Source organism: Podarcis bocagei (assembly GCF_964188305.1).
Source record: "Podarcis bocagei genome assembly, chromosome: 3".
NCBI classification, from domain to species: Eukaryota; Metazoa; Chordata; class Lepidosauria; order Squamata; family Lacertidae; genus Podarcis; species Podarcis bocagei.
The window spans coordinates 47560733-47580098 of record NC_138127.1 but is presented as its reverse complement, the minus strand read 5'-3'; the positions used below and the strand labels follow the sequence as shown (position 1 = coordinate 47580098).

Genomic DNA, 19366 nt, shown 5'->3' with positions numbered 1-19366 from the left:
AAAGCAGAGAACTTCAGCAAATGAAAATAGTATTTTGTCATTTTTGCCCCGTGCCTTTTGCATGTAGTATAGCTCTGAAGCAATTAATCGCGTAAAATATATCACTTTTCCATTTCTGCATCAACACAGTACGAGCAAATCAATGTTGACACTTTCAACATCCTGGAGGAAGTCACCTCTATTAGCCTAAAGCATTCTGATCACCTTAAAGTAATCAGGCCTGACACTTTCATCCAGCCTGAGGAATTGGCAGCAGTCGGAACCTCTCCATAGGAAAGCATAGTTGCATCCAATATTTTGAACAATTTTGAATAATCAATTACATGGACAATTCAAGCTAATAGAAGAATTCACTAGCTTGAGTTTGAGAGTTTGGTTACAGCATGTTGGTAAATTACATGCAATTGGCTGTGCGAACACAGTCAAATGCAACGTCACACATGTATAAAGAATGAATACATATTGTACATGCGGCTGGCTTTTGAAATTATATTGTTGGCATTTAGTGTTAATGCCATAGCTTTACCTTTTCCTATTTGTGTTTTAAAGATAACAGCTGAACAGGAGCATCTTGTATGAACAAACAGATGTGTGTCTGAGGCACGTCTGGCAAAGCTACTTAAAACTTCTCCAAGCACTCAAACACTTCTCTACTCAGCTTTCGCAAATGTGAATTGTAAGGTTATGAAGGAAAAATAATGTGGGACATAAGAAAGCCAGCTCATACATACATGTACACCACTTGATTCCTTTGTCATTTGATGGCTCAAGTTAATCCATGAAAAGGTATTTGTGTCTGATGTGACACAAATATAGTGACTTGTTTCCACTAGTCACCTTTTGGTGCTGTATTCATCAAGTGATGATTATGTATGTGGTGCCAAGGTTTAGGGAACGCTATCTAGAGGCATGAAGGTGAAATTATCTGTTAATATGCAGTATTAAATTCTAGAGATCTGGAGTGGGGAACCTCATACCTAGGGCCAAATGCAGCCCCATAGGCCTCTCTGGGCCTTGGGACTTTCCCCCGCCAACCCAGCTCTGCTTTGCACCCCCCTTGAGTGTTTTTGGCTGGCTGGCATGTCCCCATGGATTCTGATAATGCTTCTTGCTGGCCTTAATGGAGGATAGGGTGAGTGTGTTGGTAAAACCTTCAGAGGCAAAGGGGCTACACCCAGTGGCGTAGCGTGGGGGGTGCAGGGGGGGGCCGGCCGCACCGGGCACAACATCTGGGGGTTAGGGTTAGGGGGTGCAAATCCACGGGTTAGGGGGCGCAAATTACTTGCCTTGCCCCGGGTGCTGACAACCCACGCTACGCCACTGGCTACGCCTCTACATCCTACTGGACAAAGGGTGCTTATACTGTAAATCTAAAAACTGAAGAAAGTTACTGCTTCACAGTCTTATAAAGCAGAGACAGGGGCAGGATAGACTTCAGTCCTCTCACCATCTACAGCTAGCTACCCCTCCCTCCTGTTAGCCTTGCACCTGCTAAACCTCTTGCCATTAGGCAAGCCTTCCGCTAATTAACCTGTGGTCTTTTAAACTGTTGGGAGTATTGTTTTTATTATTATGGTATGCATTTTTGTGTTTTTATATTGTCAACCGCATCTGTGGATGAAGGTCTGTATAGAAGTTTAATAAATGATGATGATGATAATAATAAGCACCAAGACATTCAAGAAATTTGTGGTAAAAAGGAAACGTTGTTTTGAAAGTTGTTTACATCCATGGCTAGCTTTGATACCATTTAATTATAACAATTTTCTGATTAGTCATATGAGCATCTGCAAATGCCAACATGATTAAAGGAACACAGGAAAGGGTAGGAATATTTGATATGGGAGCGTGGGAAAAGGATATCTCTTTCAAATACTGTACTTCATCAGCTCCAGATAATGTGCCAAGAATTTTGAGCTGTGTTTCTTGATACACCCATGATTCAAAAGTCACATAATTTTAATGCTGCCAGATCCCCAGAGCTTTGTCTATTATGATGATACAATTCTTGGTAAGTTAGTAGTTTCTTTTTAAACTGCCCTTTTTCTTTTATTATGTTTGTGAGCTGCTTTGGGAGGTCCATATAGGGCTGTGTGTGTGTGTGTGTGTGTGTGTGTGTGTGTGTGTGTGTGTGTGTGCGCGCGCGCACACACACACACACACACACAAGTTAAGTACACGTTAAGTACTGTATTGGGGTAAAAAAAAACCAACCCTGTCAGCTCAGTTACTTAATGCTTAGTTCATAAGAAATACAGAAGACAGGGCTCAAAGATACTAGAACTGAATCAACTTGACTGTACTTCTATGCATTGGATTACTCCCATAAGGTTTGCTGCATTATTCCAAAAGTTCTAACACAATGGTACATCAAGTCTCCAGTCTCCTTGTTCACAGAACATATGAAAACATTGTAGCTAAAATTTTATCCAGATCGTAAAAGCATGATCCAAGTGCATTTTATTCTTTACCAAACATTCCAGATGGCACCAACCCAACACCATTTGCACTGCATCTAGTTCTCACGTAGTGGAAGAGAGCATCTTACACAGGTTACAGATTCTTGATAATGGGGAGATGGCACGTTTGCTGCTTTATAAGAGGAAGAGAGGTGTGCCGTGAAATGGTGAGGCATTGGTTGGGACATATAAGCTGCTAGTTATGTTTTGCTTTACAGGGCTAATGAACACTTCTGTGCTTCGCTTATTAAGGGGGAAAGGGCCCATCCAGCAAATTTAGAACAGAAGTATAATAACTATTTTGCAACAAGAAGTATAATAAGATGTCATTGTATTTTGTACAGGAGAATGTATTCACTTGTTCATCATTGGCATCTACAGGCAGTTTCCAGTAGGTGCCTGAGACACTCAGGAAACCGCCACGCACACGACAACCTCTTTAGAGACAAACATTAGTGGTAGCCACAGAAATGGAATAACATGTCCTCAGCAAGCACATATTGTGGTTTATTTGCTGGTAAAGTGAGATGCCTCTGTACTGCAGAAGTACTGCCTGGAGAGAATACGGCTGGAGGACTTCCTTAGTAACCCTTGCTAATGTTAGGAAGCAGGCAATTTGCATACAAGCCTGCAGCTCTCGCATGCAATCCTGGCACTGTGTTATTTGGGGATAATACAGACACCAGAGATAATAAGCACATTTATTATATCAAGAGTGGAATGAGCTTACTAAAGACATTCAAGAGAATCTGCATACAGGACACTAATAACAGGCTAAATATTAAAAACCTTAAGATTTAATTCTTATAGCATGCATGGGGATGCATAGGAAAACTAGAATGCAGTAAAAGTGGTGAGGGGAAGGGTGTGAGAAAGAGCTTGTTCACATTTGAGCATTATTTAGCTGTTAATCTGCTTTCTCCCCATTTGGATTAGAATGGAGTAGGCCATATCCATACATATTTGAATTTGTATTTAAGAACCACTTCCATCTTTCCCATTCATACCACTAGGCATTCCCTTATTCCCCCCCCCCCCCGACTTCTAATTTGTTGGTTTTATTGTGCCAGTTATGTACTGGCAGGGCATGGGCACAGATAGCTGTAAAAATTTCCTGTTCAAGGAAATTTGGACATTGCACTCAGGCAATTGTAAATTTGCTTGTACAGTTTTCTGTTTTTGTGCAATTCTGAGGGGATCAAAAGAAGAAACGATTCCTCTGTTCAGGAGTGTACCTGAAATAGTTACGAATACAAACGGAAAAGAAGTGGTACTTGGGGAAGTAGGTAAGGTAAAGGTAAAGGACCCCTGGACGGTTAAGTCCAGTCAAAGGCAATTATGGTGTGTGGGGCTCATCTCACTTCAGGCTGAGGGAGCTAGCATTTGTCAACAGACAGCTTTCCAGGTCATGTGGCCAGCAGGACTGAACCGCTTCTGGTGCAACGGAACACCGTGATGGAAGCCAGAGCACACGAAAATGCCATTTACCTTCCCGCTGCAGCGGTACCTATTTATCTATTTGCACTGATGTGCTTTTCAGCTGCTGGGTTGGCAGAAGCTGGGACAGAACAACGGGAGCTCACCCCATCGCAGGGATTCAAACTGCCACCCTTCTGATCAGCCAGCCCCAAAGGCTCAATGGTTTAGACTACAGCGCCACCCGCTCCCTACTTGGGGAAGTCGTGGGTATGCAAAGGAGAGTACAGTGGTACCTCTAGTTACGAACTTAATTTTTTTCGGAGGTTCATTCTTAACCTGAAATTGTTCTTAACTAGAGGCGTGCTTTCGCTAATGGGGCCTCTTGCTGCCGCTGTGCCGCTGGCACACAATTTCCGTTCTCATCCTGGGGCAAAGTTCTCAACTCGAGGTAACTCTTCCAGGTTAGCAGAGTTTGTAACCTGAGGCGTTTGTAACTCGAGGTACCACTGTAATTGCAATAGACCACATATTTGGAATAATTTGTTTTATGTAATGGACAGATGGAAAATTGGAAGACCTTTTATCTTTTGCTCTTCTCTTTTATCTTTTTTAGTTTCTTTATTTATTTAGTTTCTCTTTGTTTTCTCTTTCTATGTTTTTGTTTTTGTTTAGATTAGTTTCTTTTATGAACATTTTTAAATAAAATCTTATTTAAAAAAAGAAAAGGAAAAAGAGTAGCAATAGATCACAGTAACAAATCATTTGCAACCCCAAGCAGAGCAGTTTGGAGCCCAGTTTTTGAGGTTTGAGAATGAGACAGCCACACATGGAAGAGCAAAGAGAAAACATGCAATAGGTCTTCCAAAAAAAAAAAAAAAGGTACCTCATCTGGTTGATTGGGAAAGGGAAGAGAGTGTGACAGTTTGGCTAGCTGATGGGCTTGAGCAAGAGTTTAATGTGTTTCCTTTTTCTGTGAGGATGGGGCTTGGTGGAGGTGAAAGTACTTCTTCAGCAGCAGATATTAATACAGAGAGGAAAAGAAGAACGGAGGGGGGGAGTCCACCAGAAATGTTCTTGTGAGGAATGTGCATACCTGAAGGAGTGTCTCCACCCCCCCCCCCCGTCATTCAGCCCAGACACTGAGGTCCAGCCTTCTGGCGGTTCCCTCACTGCAGGAAGTGAGGTTACAGGGAACCAGGCAGAAGGCCTTCTCGGTAGTGGGGCCCACCCTGTGGAATGCCCTTCTGTCCGATGTCAAGGAAATAAACAACTGACATTTAGAAGACATCTGAAGGCAGCCCTGTTTTTTAATGTTTGATTTTTTATGGTATTTTTAATATTGTGTTGGAAGCCGCGCAGAGTGGCTAGAAAAACCCAACCAGATGGGCGGGGTATAAATGAATGAATGAATGATGATGATGATGATGATGATGATGATGATGATGATGATGAGTGAGGCCTCTTTTTGGGGTTCTAAAGATTCCTAACAGCTAAGGTGAAAAAGATACTTTATACGCTTAACTTGAGCTTGAAGATAAACAAAAAAAGACAGAAAATTTTGTGTAGTGAATGGGTATTGTAAATTTATAGAACCATAGAATTGCAGAGTTGGGAGTAGCCGCCAAGGGTCATGTAATGGTGACATATTCATCACTGCTATCTTTTCCTTTCAGAGAAGAAACTGGAATGACCAGACCTGGGATCCTCAGAGTGAGTCGAATGCTATACATGCTATTTTTGCCAAGGAGAAGACTGTTGGGATTCGCAGGATGATGAGTAAGTCTGCAGGCTTCAACAGGCTGATGCAATACTCTGTGAAGTGCTGCGTCAGAGTGACTCAGCAGGAATGTGACTGGCCATCACCTGTTTTAAAAGGAAATCCTGTTCAACAGTAATTGTGGTTGTGGTGGTTGTACTGTGGTGTGGTGGTGCTGTGGTGGAGAGTATTTGTTTGCCTTAAGGTGCAGGTACTCTGTATGAACTGCTTTTGTAAATACTTGTATATAGCTCACATTAAAAAGACTGCACTGAAAAAAACCTGGGACTCTGAGCGTTTCGCTAAAAGCGCCGCGAGGAATTCACGACAGGGTTATGGGCCCAGCACGCTTCCGCTGCGCAAGAGTACAGGTGGCAGTTATCTAGCTGTGGGTGCTGGAGGTGAGCTGCCGGGATGGAGCAGTCCAGAACTGGCGTGTTGCTGGAGAAGCTGACGGCCACGAACTACAGCATCTGGTCGGTCCGCATGCAACACTTCCTCAAGCGTGAGGGCCTGTGGAAGGTGGTGGAAACTCCACCGCAGCCCCCTGAGGAAGATGAGGACGACGATGAAAAGCTGGCACTAGCAGAGGCCCAGCTAGAAAAGGATGAGAAAGCTTTGGCTACGATCATTCTTGGAGTGGACGACAGCCAGCTAGTCTACATAGCTTATAAGGTGACGGCAAGTGAGGCGTGGAATTCACTCAAGGCTGTCCATGTGCGAGAGACAGCTGGCTCACTGATAACACTGACCAGGAGACTGTACCAGTGTCAGAAGATACAGGGGGACTCCCTGGTAAACCACCTAAAATTCCTAACAGGCTGTTTCCAGGAGCTAGCCTTAAGAGGGAGGCCTGTGGGGGAAGAGGACAAAGTCTTTATAGTCCTGAGTTCCCTTGATGACAGCTATGATATGCTGGTCAATTGCCTCGAGTCTGTAGAGACTGATAAGCTGACTCTGGAATACGTTACTGGACGGTTGTATGCAGAGGAGGACAGGCGTGCAGAGCAAAAGATGACCTCAGCCCAGCTGTTGGAGCATCCCAGAGGGAACAACAGCCGGGAAGAGCAAAGGTGTCGGGAGCCGGAGAAACAGCCAGGAGGAGCTGCTGCAGACCAGCCGGTGATCAACAAAGTAAAAAGGTGTTTTTGCTGCAAGTCCAGTGGACATCTGCTGCGGGACTGCCCGAGAAAACAACAAAAACAGCAGAAGCACAGGAGGCAGCAGAGAGAGTCTACCTCTTGGGTGTCTGCAGATGGTCAAGAAAAGGAAGAGCTGTGGGTTCTGGACAGTGGAGCTTCTCAAACCTTTTGTAAAAGAAAAGGATTGCTAACTGATGCTAGGGCTTCAAACAAAAAACATGTAAGTCTTGCTACGGGCCAGAAAGCTAATGTGGTTTGTGAGGGGGAGGTTGTGTTCCCACAGCTGGGACACACATTCAGGAATGTGTTGTGTGTGCCTAGTTTGCAAAACAATCTCCTGAGTATTCCAGACTTGGCAAAAGCAGGCTTTGAAGTAAACTTTGTGGGAGATTAGTGCCAGATAAAGCTAAATGGGGCAATGTTGGCAAATGCTAACCTTAGAACTAATATGTATGTACTGCAGTGTGAGTCTAAGGTTGCGAATGTGCAAAATGTCCCAACCCATGATATGTGTATTCATCTCCTGCACAGGCGCCTGGCTCATGCTAGCTTTAAGGTGCTGAACAAAACATTGGAGTTGTGTGGGGGGATGAAAAACATTAAAAGTTGTGATAATTACTTAGACTGCAATATCTGCAAGGAGGTTAAAAGCAGGGCTTGCCCAGTAGCAAGAGCAAGCCAGAGAGAAACCAAAAAACCACTGGAGTTGATTCATGCTGATGTAACTGGTCCTTTTCCACCAAGTGTCTCCCATAACAAGTACTGTTTGATCCTAGTGGATGACTATTCTAGATTTGGCTGGGTCTATCCATTAAAGCAAAAGTCTGACGTTGCCCAAACTTTGAAGTTCTGGGTAAGAAGGGTAGAAAGGCAACTTGGCGAAAAGGTGTGCTCTATTCAGACAGACAGGGGAGGAGAGTTTATGGCAAGCTCCCTAAGAAACTGGTTGCATTCCCAAGGGATTAAACATAGGCTTACCAATGTGGCAACGCCTCAGGAGAACGGAGTAGCAGAGCGTAGGGGAGGTGTCTTGCAGACACAAATAAAAGCATTGTTAGCAGATGCAAATCTTCCAATTAAGTACTGGGCTGAGACTATTAAGACCGCGAATTATATTGGGAATCGCTTGTGGTCAAGGGTACTAGATGACATACCCTATAAAATTTTCTATAACAAAAGTCCCAGTTTGCAACATTTGAGAATCTTTGGGACAAAGGCGTGGGTTGACATACCTGTAAAGAACCAAAGAAAAGGTGGGGAAAGGGCACAGCAGTTGCTATTTCTTGGGTATGAAAGTGGTACGAAAGCCTACAGGTTTGAAGATGATAAAAATCTTTTGAGTTATAGTCGATCAGCCAGCTTTAATGAGCAAAGAAATTGGCCCAAGATACATGCAAACCTGCTCCCAGAAAAAGTTTTACTGCAGAGCGTACCTGTTAAGGTAGCTGAAACAAAGCTAAGAATTGGCAGCTCTCCAAGAGAAACTGAAAGGGAGGAGGTAAAGGTTGAGCATTTTTCTCCAGCTGCTAGCATGGAGCAGGGGAGAGAAGAAAGTGCAACAGGAACAGGAGGAGGTAAATCTCCAGAATCAATCCACCCCAAAAGCAGTCCTGAAGGTAGCCCAGGGGGTGAGATTAATGAACCAAGGAGGTCTGCAAGAAGTAATAAAGGTCAACCTCCAGACTGGATTCCCAGCCACCATAAACCAGGTTTGTGTAACTGAGCCAGAAAACTTTGAAGAAGTGCAAGAGTTACCTACTCTAGAGAAAGAGGCGTGGTTAAAGGCAATGCAGGCAGAGTATAACTCTCTGCTAAACAACAATGTGTTTGTACCTACAGAATTGCCTGAAGGTAAAAAGCCCATAAGCTGTAAGTGGGTTTTTAAAGTGAAAAAGCTGGCTGATGGTAGTTGTCAGAGGAAAGCCAGGTTGGTTGCAAGGGGCTTTACACAAAGGAAAATGATACATTATGATGAAGTGTTTGCCCCAACAGCAAAGGCTGAAACAGTAAAATCAGTTTTAGCAATGGCAAGTCTGAGAGGGTTAAAAGTTAATCATTTTGATGCTGCCTCAGCATATTTAAATGCTCCTATTGACGCCGAGGTGTATTTACAGCAAATACCAGGTTATGAGCTGGAAAAAGACAGCATGGTGTTAAAGCTGCAAAGGGCACTATACGGTTTACACCAAAGTGCACGTCTATGGCATGAATGCATAGACACAACTTTGGAAAAGATAGGATTCAAACAAAGCCTGGCTGATTCCTGTTTATATTCAGCAATGGTGCAAGGAAGTGTTTGTTATTTACTTTTGTATGTTGACGATATCTGTCTAATAACAACTGCACAAAAGCAAGTGTCTTGGTTTATAAACAGCCTAGGTAACAAATACAAACTGAAGTATTTGGGAGAGATTCAGAATTACTTAGGAGTAGAGGTTCAGAGAAATGAAGACTCAGTCTACTATCTGAGTCAGAAGGAAAAAATCGAAAAGTTACTGAAGACATATGGAATGGAGAGGGCAAATGAGGTTGACACTCCCATAACTACCCAGTACAAAAATGAACCAGAAGGACAAAAATGTGAGAATGCAACAGCATTTCATTCTCTGTTGGGTTCTCTGTTACATTTAAGTTGTTGGACAAGACCCGACATAACATTGGCAGTGCACATGTTAAGCCAAAGAAGTGCAGACCCGGCTCAGAGAGGATTCTTTTAAGTGGGTAGCACTTAAAAGAATCCTAAGGTATCTGAAAGGCACAAAAGATTACAAACTGGTGCTGGATACAGGATATGATCAGCAAGTATATGCATACACTGATGCCAGCTGGGGGGACAGAGAAAATGGAAAGTCTACCACTGGCTATGCCATATATATTGGAAATGCCCTGGTTCAGTGGAAATCCCAGAAACAAACATTTGTTGCCACAAGTACTTGTGAAGCAGAGTACTCAGCCATAAGCGAATGTGTGTCACAAATAGAGTGGTTTGCTTGTCTAACAAAAGAGCTTGGAATACCTTCTGAAATGCCAATCACTGGGCTAAGTGACAACATGGCTGCACAACAGCTTGCTAACCAACAGAACTTTAAGAGCAAGAGTAAACATATTGCTATAAGATACGGAAATGTGAAAAATGCTTTGGAAAGAAATGTGTTAAAGGGCACCACAGTTCAAGAAGGACACTGACAAACTGGAACGTGTCCAGAGGAGGGCAACCAAAATGGTCAAAGGTCTGGAAACGATGCCTTATGAGGAACGGCTAAGGGAGCTGGGCATGTTTAGCCTGGAGAAGAGGAGGTTAAGGGGTGATATAATAGCCATGTTCAAATATATAAAAGGATGTCATATAGAGGAGGGAGAAAGGTTGTTTTCTACTGCTCCAGAGAAGCGGACACAGAGCAATGGATCCAAACTACAAGAAAGAAAGAAGGTTCCACCTAAACATTAGGAAGAACTTCCTGACAGTAAGAGCTGTTCGACAGTGGAATTTGCTGCCAAGGAGTGTGGTGGAGTCTCCTACTTTGGAGGTCTTTAAGCAGAGGCTTGACAACCATATGTCAGGAGTGCTCTGATGGTGTTTCCTGCTTGGCAGGGGGTTGGACTCGATGGCCCTCATGGTCTATTCCAACTCTATGATTCTATGATTCTATGATTCTACAGCACTGTAACACAAAATGTAATGTGGCGGATTTGTATACAAAATGTTTGGATGCTCCTAAATTTCGAGACTTATGAGAATTACAGTGGTACCCCGCAAGACGAATGCCTCGCAAGACGGAAAACCAGCAAGACGAAAGGGTTTTCTGTTTTGGAGGCGCTTCGCAAGACGAATTTCCCTATGGGCTTGCATCGCAAGACGAAAGCCCATAGAGAAATGCTGGCGGTCGGGAGCAAAGACTTTCGCCCACAGCCGGCCTTCAGAAGAGGACCTCTTCTGAAGGCCGGCGGGGGGCAAAAGTCTTTGCTCCCCCCCCTGCCTTCCCCCCGCCTGCCCCGGCGATCTTAAAATGCTGGGGGTCGGGAGCGAAGCGTTCGCTGCCGACCCCCAGCATTTTAAAATCTCCCCCTGTCCCGGGGAGATTTAAAAATGCTGGGGGTCGGGAGCGTTCGCTGCCGACCCCCAGCATTTTAAAACGCTGTTCCGAAGCGGGGGCGGGAACATCTGCCCCAGCCGCCCCACTTCGGAACGCTGTTCCGAAGTGGGGAGGGGGGCGGGAACATCTGCCCCAGCCGCCCCACTTCGGAACGCTGTTCCGAAGGGGGGAGGGGGGGCGGGAACAGCTGCCCCATCCGCCCCACTTCGGAACGCTGTTCCGAAGGGGGGAGGGGGGCGGGAACATCTGCCCCAGCCGCCCCACTTCGGAACGCTGTTCCGAAGGGGGGAGGGGGGGCGGGAACAGCTGCCCCATCCGCCCCACTTCGGAACGCTGTTCCGAAGGGGGGAGGGGGCGGGAACAGCTGCCCCATCCGCCCCACTTCGGAACGCTGTTCCGAAGTGGGGAGGGGGGCGGGAACAGCTGCCCCATCCGCCCCACTTCGGAACGCTGTTCCGAAGTGGGGAGGGGGGGCGGGAACAGCTGCCCCATCCGCCCCACTTCGGAACGCTGTTCCGAAGTGGGGAGGGGGGGCGGGAACAGCTGCCCCATCCGCCCCACTTCGGAACCCTGTTCCGAAGTGGGGAGGGGGGCGGGAACAGCTGCCCCATCCGCCCCACTTCGGAACGCTGTTCCGAAGGGGGGAGGGGGGGCGGGAACAGCTGCCCCATCCGCCCCACTTCGGAAAGCTGTTCCGAAGTGGGGAGGGGGGCGGGGACACCTGGCCCAGCCGCCCCACTTCGGAAAGCTGTTCCGAAGTGGGGCGGGGGGGCGGGGACACCTGGCCCAGCCGCCCCACTTCGGAAAGCTGTTCCGAAGTGGGGCGGGGGGCGGGAACACCTTCTGAAGGCGGGCAGGGGGCGAAAGTCTTTGTCCCCCCTGCCTGCCTTCCCAGGGGCTTTTAAATCGCCCCGGACAGCGGAGAAGTCCTCCGCTGTCCGGGGCGATTTTAAAATGCCGCCCACCAGCATTTTAAGATCGCCCCAGACAGCGGAGAAGTCCTCCGCTGTCCCAGGGTTTTTTAAAATGCTGGGGGTGGGAAGAAAAGCCCTTGCCCCCCCCCAGCCTTCAGAAGAGGTCCGGGGACAGACTGTCCCCGGACCTGGTCTGAAGGCGGTTTCCCTAGGAACGCATTAATTGATTTTCAATGCATTCCTATGGGAAACCGTGCATCGCAAGACGAAAAAACCGCAAGACGAAGAGACTTGCGGAACGAATTAATTTCGTCTTGCAAGGCACCACTGTATTAGGTCTCAAGCCTTTGACTTAAGGAGGAGTGTTGGGATTCGCAGGATGATGAGTAAGTCTGCAGGCTTCAACAGGCTGATGCAATACTCTGTGAAGTGCTGGGTCAGAGTGACTCAGCAGGAATGTGATTGGCCATCACCTGCTTTAAAGGGAAAGCCTGTTCAACAGTAATTGTGGTTGTGGTGGTTGTGCTGTGGTGAGGTGGCGATGTGGTGGAGAGTATTTGTTTGCCTTAAGGTGCAGGTACTCTGTATGAACTGCTTTTGTAAATACTTGTATATAGTCAAAATAAAAAAATTCCTTCCAGTAGCACCTTAAAGACCAACTAAGTTAGTTCTTGGTATGAGCTTTCGTGTGCATGCACACTTCTTCAGATACCAGTGTGCATGCACACGAAAGCTCATACCAAGAACTAACTTAGTTGGTCTTTAAGGTGCTACTGGAAGGAATTTTTTTATTTTGACTATGGCAGACCAACACGGCTACCTATCTACTACTGGAAACTTGTATATAGCTCACATTAAAAAAACTACACTGGAAAAACCCTGGGACTCTGAGCGTTTCGCTAAAAGCGCCGCGAGGAATTCGTGACAAAGACACTCCCCCCCCCCACCGGGCTCTGCTATGACCAGGGAAGCAGCAGTCACTTCTGCTGCTCCAAAGTGAGTTGCTGGGGGTTTGGAGGGGGAGGTTGGCATTTTGCAAACACCTTGCAAGCTTTTTGCAAATGTTCAAATCAAGCATTAATAAATGCTAATCAGCAGTTTATGTGGGGGAGGGGAGAAAGTTCCTGATATGTCATTTCAGTCCTTTCCTTTCTAATAATGTGCTGCCTTCAAAGACAAAATTGTCAACTCATCCAATATAATTAGGGACATACATGGTTCTGTTTTAATTAAAGTAAGTGCACTGGCAAATGATGCTACCCTATGGCAAATACTGCCAGTTCCAGTACCAAGGAAAAAAAGCTGATGTCATGTGCACAAACTATGTTAAATGTTCTTGTTACAGCTCAGATCTTCACTGCTTCGCTTCAAAAACTGGTAAAGCAGTTTTGATTTATTTTCAGCTCGGGGCAGAATATGTACTTTGGATTTTGGCCCAGGATCATTTATTTATTATGGAAATAAATCCCGGAATTGATTGTTAGCGCATGCTTAGGGGCAGGCAGGGGCAGCCTGAGGCATTTTGTAACCTGAGGTGATCCACAAAATGGCGCGCGCGCGCGCGCACACACACACACACACACACACCATCATGGAAGAAGGCGTGAGATCTGCATCAGGAACAGTGTGTGGTGATCAACATTGGGAATGGCTGAGGGGTCAAATCAACCTTACCCAACAGTTGGAGTGGGAATCAAAGGTCATCACTGGCGGGAAAGCAGCCACCTCCAAATCATACCAGGCAGGTGCAGAGCCCAGCAGATCTCAGAGGGTTTCCTCCCTAGGGATGGGAGTGCCTCCTATTTGCCAAGAGGTCACTGTAGAGGTGGCATGGAGGGTCTGCCTCCAAGGAACGTGCCACAGCTGACTTTGCCACTGTGGCAGAAGCAGAAGCAATGGGTGGTGCATTCCTTGAAGGCCACATCTGCTGCCCCTGAGGATTGTGCCACCTGAGGCGGTCGCCTCACTTTGCCTCATGGGTGGGTTGGTCCTGGTTGCAGGACAGTTTTGCGTGGTAGTGTTTTGTGAAAGCCCTTTGGTGAGGTCAGATGGAATGCATTAGGGTCTGGTAGCAATACCTTCTCCCAGCAAGTGAACAGGAACTGAAACAGATGGCCGAGAGAGGCATCTGCAACAGCTGTTTCTTTATTCCAAAATAGAAAGGTAAAGGACCCCTGATGGTTAAGTCCAGTCACAGACAACTCTGTGGTTGCGGCGCTCATCTCACTTTATAGGCCGAGGGAGCCAGCATTTGTCCACAGACAGTTTTTCCGCCTCATGTGGCCAGCATGACTAAGCCACTTCTGGTGAAACAAGAGCATTGCACGGAAATGCCATTTACCTTCCCGCTGGAGTGGTACCTATTAATCTACTTGCACTTTTTGGGGTGCTTTCGAACTGCTAGGTTGACAGGAGCTGGGACTGAGCAATGGAAGCTCACCCCATCACGGGGATTCAAACTACTGACCTTCTGATTGGCAAACCCAAGAGGCTCAGTGGTTTAGACCACAGCGCCAATGTATTCCATTATATTCCAATATAGCAGCCTATAAAGATGGCCATTAACAGTTATCCACTGTTAAACTAAGCAAGAGCCATAGCTCTGCAGCTGAGCATCTGCTTTACATCTGGAAGATGAATGAATGAATGAATGAATGAATAGTTTATTACGGTCATAGACCAGAAGAAAAGAAAAACATAAAAGGCAGCAATAGTTTACAAGGGAGTGATGGTGTCAATTAAAAGTTGTAAAATTATACATAAAAACAATACACATACACACACACACACATATACATACTCATATATGCACTACAGTATATGTATGGGCTTAAAAAAAGGGGGGGCTTATCCAGGGGTCAGATCTTTTACTTTTTTACAGCTAATGCCCTCCGCTTGATCGCGGCCGCAGAAAACTTGGCCACTTTCAGTGTTACTTCTGGGTTTTTATCTCCTAGTAGGATTTTCAGCCGCTGAGATTCAGATCGACCTGGAAATTTCTGAACGATAGGGGAGATAAACAGTAACCTGATATCCCCGTAAAGGTCGCAGTGTAACAGCACATGTGAAGCCGTTTCCACCTCCTTCAGACCACATGGGCAAACTCGTTCAGCATAGGGTGTGCCCTCGTATCTGCCCTTTAGTAAGGCAGATGGCAATACATCAAATCTGGTAAGGGTAAACGCCCGCCTATATTTTGCGATTTGTAGGTCCAGCAAATATGGGGTTAGATTAAATCCTTTTCCATAATCTTGGATAGCTGGATATTTATCTATCTTGCTCATATGGTCCTGAAGCTCTACATCTCCTATTCGCTGGCTCACCATCATTTTAGCCTTTTCAAAGCCTGAGGCTATGAGTTCTTGTGAGGAAAGCCCCAGGCCCCTCAATTTTTCATAAAGCGACAATCTCCATTTAGACTGGAACGGGTCTAGTAGAGTCAATGGAGCCACTCCCACTGGGAAAAATATGAGTTTTAGCCAGAAGTGAATCTTCAAGATCCATATCCTGGCATTAATAGGGAGTTGGCCAACCTCCAACCTAATGGCAGTGTTAGAGACACAGGTAGGTAACCCTAGTAGGGAACGATAAAATTTAGTTTGTACAGATTCCAGGGACTTGAGTTTTTGACAATTAAATATCTGGGTGCCATACATCAATTGTGGAAGTATTTTTGCAACAAAGACCTGGGAGGCAGCAGGGACATATTGACCTCCTTTTCTGTAAAAGAATCTTATAATAGCTCTGGAAGATCTTTGCGCATTTACAATGGAATTCTTAATCTGATGGCACCAGGATCCCTTCTCATCAAAAATTATTCCAAGATATCTAAAAGATGTTACTTGCTCAATAGGTTGGTTATTAATTTTCCATTTATGTCGGAGTTTTCTCTTGGAGAACACCATAATTTTTGATTTAGTGTAATTTACTATTAGGTGTTCAGCTTCGCAATACTCTGTAAGAGCTCGTAAAAGCCTTCTTAGACCCACACAAGAGAAGGAAATAAGTGCCACATCATCCGCGTACAAAAGGACCGGGATTGGTGTATTATTTAGATTTGGGGAATGAGTGCTTGCTTCCTCCATCTTTCCGACTAAGGAGTTTATATAGAAGTTAAAAAGAATAGGAGCAAGAACACAGCCTTGCTTGACACCATGGGAACTTTGGATTTCCTTTGATAGGTTCCCATAACGGTCGCATCTAACACGGATCCGAGTGTTTTCATGTAGTCTACGGATAAGAAGCAAAAGACGTCTATCGATGTTTGTGACATTTAGTTTTTCCCAAAGTCTGTGCCTGGGTATCGAGTCGAAGGCTGATTTAAAATCTATAAAGGCTACATAGAGAGAGCCTCCTTTCTTTGAGGTATATTTCTCCACTAGATGTTGCAATACCAATCCTTGGTCTAGAGTTGATCTATGTGCCCTGAAACCAGCCTGGGCTTCCTTTAGGATGTGCTCCTGTTCCAGCCAGTCCGCAAACTTTTCACGTAAGTGAGTTGCATAAAGTTTGCTGATGATGCTTAAGAGACTGATTGGTCTGTAATTGGCTGGATCAAGTTTGCAGCCTTTCTTGAATATGGGAACGATGATTGCCAATCCCCAGTCCTCTGGTATTATTGCTGTTTGATCTATGCTGGTGAAAAGGGTGGCAAGGACTGGGGCCCACCAGTCAATATTGGCTTTGAGAAGTTCAGGAGAGATGTTATCTGCTCCCGGGGCTTTTCTGTGTTTGAGTGCCTGAATAAGCCTCCTAATCTCCGCGACCGACACCGGAGGCCACTCATCACCTGCCGCACACTGTATTAGTGGCTGAGTCAAAGGCAGAGCTGAATATGAAGATTGGAAAAATGCCTCCCAAGTCCCTGCAGGTATAGTATACTCCACTTCTGAGGAAGTAGGTCGCACTCCATTTGCTACCAGTCTCCAGAAGGTGGCCGAATCTCTCTCTCTGGATGCATCTATTAGGCATTTCCATTCTCTTTTCTGTGCCAGGAGTTTTTTGTTTTTGATCAAAATTTTATAATTCCGTTTATCTTCAAACCAGCCCGTGGGGAGTTGGGGTAAATTGGCAGATCTATAATTCTTGTATTTTTTCAGTAAATTTAGCTTCATATCCTGACATTCTTGATCAAACCAGGGTTTGGAGTTTTTATATACTGAGGATTGCCTACTTGGCCTGTTCCTTTTTTCCTTCAGGGGATCTTGAAGGAGTAGAATTAACTCCTGAAATAAATTTATCTTTAATTCATGGCTTGAGGAAGTTATAAGGTTTTCTCTCTTAATGAGGAATTCCTTTGAGCATAACCTACTTGAAATTTCCTTATGCAGTTCATCTGTCCATCTAATGCGCGAATATCTGAGCTCCAAAGCTGTAGGGCTCGAATGCTCGATTTTTTCAGCGCAGGATAAATCCTTTCCCGCATCTACGAGTGCACTTAATGGCAGATGATCACTGTCTAAGCGCTCCTCCACTTTACATTCCAGAACTTTGTTTTGAAGATCATACGACACGATTATATAATCAATTGTGGAGGCGCCATTGTTAGATATAAATGTGAATTCTCCGACCTTCTCCCCCTCTGTACGGCCATTTAATATAACCAGGTCCAACTTATTGACCAAGTGTAGTAGGCATAAGCCGGCATAATTGCAGCCTTTATCCTTTGATATTCTAGCTGGTATTGGATGGGTTTCCTCTATAATGGGGACTGTTTCGTGGAAATGGGCAAACAAAGCCTCATCAGATTGTCCAGTTCTGGCATTTAGGTCGCCTGCCACCACTACAGAGGCATCAGGAAATTGATTTAGTAGTTTGTCAAGATACTGTTCTAACTGAACCCAAGTATTTCTTATCAATCTTTTCTCTCTTTGTGGGGGTAGGTATACATTAATCAGCAGCCAGCTGTGGGTTCTCCACTGTACTTGCACAGCTGTGGCCAGATGGTCTAGTGGGTCTAGTTTTTTAAATGTGGCCCTTAGCCTTGTTGAGATTAAAGTAACTAACCCACCTTTAACTCGCCCCCCTCTAGTACTTAAAAGACCTGGGAGGGAGAACGCAGAAAAACCATTTAACTCCACTTCACTTGTGCTCCAGGTCTCCTGAAGAAACGCAATGTCATGTCTCTGGATATATTTAGCAAAAGATTGGTCAGAGACCCTCTTTTGCCAACCTGCAATATTCCAAGTTAGCAAGGCAAGGTTGCACGTTGTCTTGCCAAAAATTGATCTTAGTCAATTTGCCTTTGAAAGATTTTTTGGGCCTATCTTTTTATCTGTTGGTTGGATTTCATTCATTTTGGCAATGTCCATAGATGTATTATCGCCCAGGTACTCAATGGAATCAGTTGAAGGGTGCAGCGTGCTAACGTTAGTGATCAGTACTCCTTTTTTTGGCGAATCTACCTTGAGGTGTTCTATTTGACTGATACCAAGTTCATCCTCATCCAGGTATCTCATGCTGGTCCAAGAGCGCGTTGTGGTTGTCATAGGGATGGTTTCCTTCTTAGATGGTAGGTTGTTGCTATCCCTTACGCACTGTGTTAGATCTGTTGTTTTCAGGTTTATCTCTGCAGCTGCAGAGGTAATATGAGGGTAGTCTTTCGTGGTTGCCATAGGGATGGTTTCCTTCTTAGATGGTAGATTGTTGCTGTCCCTTGCGCACTGTGTTAGATCTGTTGTTAACAGGTTTATCTCCGCAGTTGTAGAGGTATTATAAGAGTAATCTTTCATGAGGTCTGTCTTGGCTTTTACAGAGAGGTTCTCTTTCTTCAATTGGTCCGTTGCCGGTTCTTTCTCTCTTACTTTTTCCTGAGCATTCATCTCTGTTAACTTATTTCTAAGGGTCTCCAATCTTCTCAAGATCTCAGATTGGGCAAAGAAAGGCAACAATCCAAACTGGTTTATTAATGCCTTTTCTTCTGGGTAGAAGTTATCCATCCCCTCATTAGGCAATCTCATCTCCTGTCTTGGTTTCAAGGGCCCTTGCTCAGTATGTTCCAGTTTGTCTTTTGAGTGCCCTCTCTCCTCCTTTGGTTTACAAGTAAATCTTATCTCAGCTGTCGTAAACTCATCAGGGAACAATTTCAAACATGTGCTGTTTTCGAAGAATCTTGTTACCGTTATCCTTTTCTTTGACAGCAGATGTCTTGATCTATATATATATTTAGCCAAGTTTTGATCTTTGAAGGAGGCAATCACTCGCAGAGAATATCCATTGTAGAATATGAAATCAACTGAGGTAATGTTAATAAAACAAGTGAGGAAACGGAATCACTACCCGGGTGCTCTATGCTGAAACCCCAAGGATCCATAAATATTAAAGAAGACTCACCCCATACTATTGATTATGGCAGATTTCAAGATGAGCCAGTAGCAGGGCAAGACTTGCCCCAGGATAAAGGATGGAAACTGATGTTGGCAGATAGGAAGTTAGCTTTTCTTAACTACCCGAAGCCAAAGGGCTTCCTTACACAGGAAGAACGCTCGGTGCATCTGGAAGATGCTGGGTTCAATCCCAGATATCTCCAGATAGGGCTAGAAATATGCACTCTCTGAAATCCTGGAATGCCACTGCCAATCAG

General features: G+C 45.1%; 1 long non-coding RNA gene across 2 annotated transcripts in view; it reads right to left on the bottom strand.

The window, feature by feature from the left end:
* LOC308583704 overlaps positions 1–19366 on the bottom strand; it is a 137755-nt gene that overhangs the window by 95553 nt on the left and 22836 nt on the right. The window lies entirely within an intron of this gene.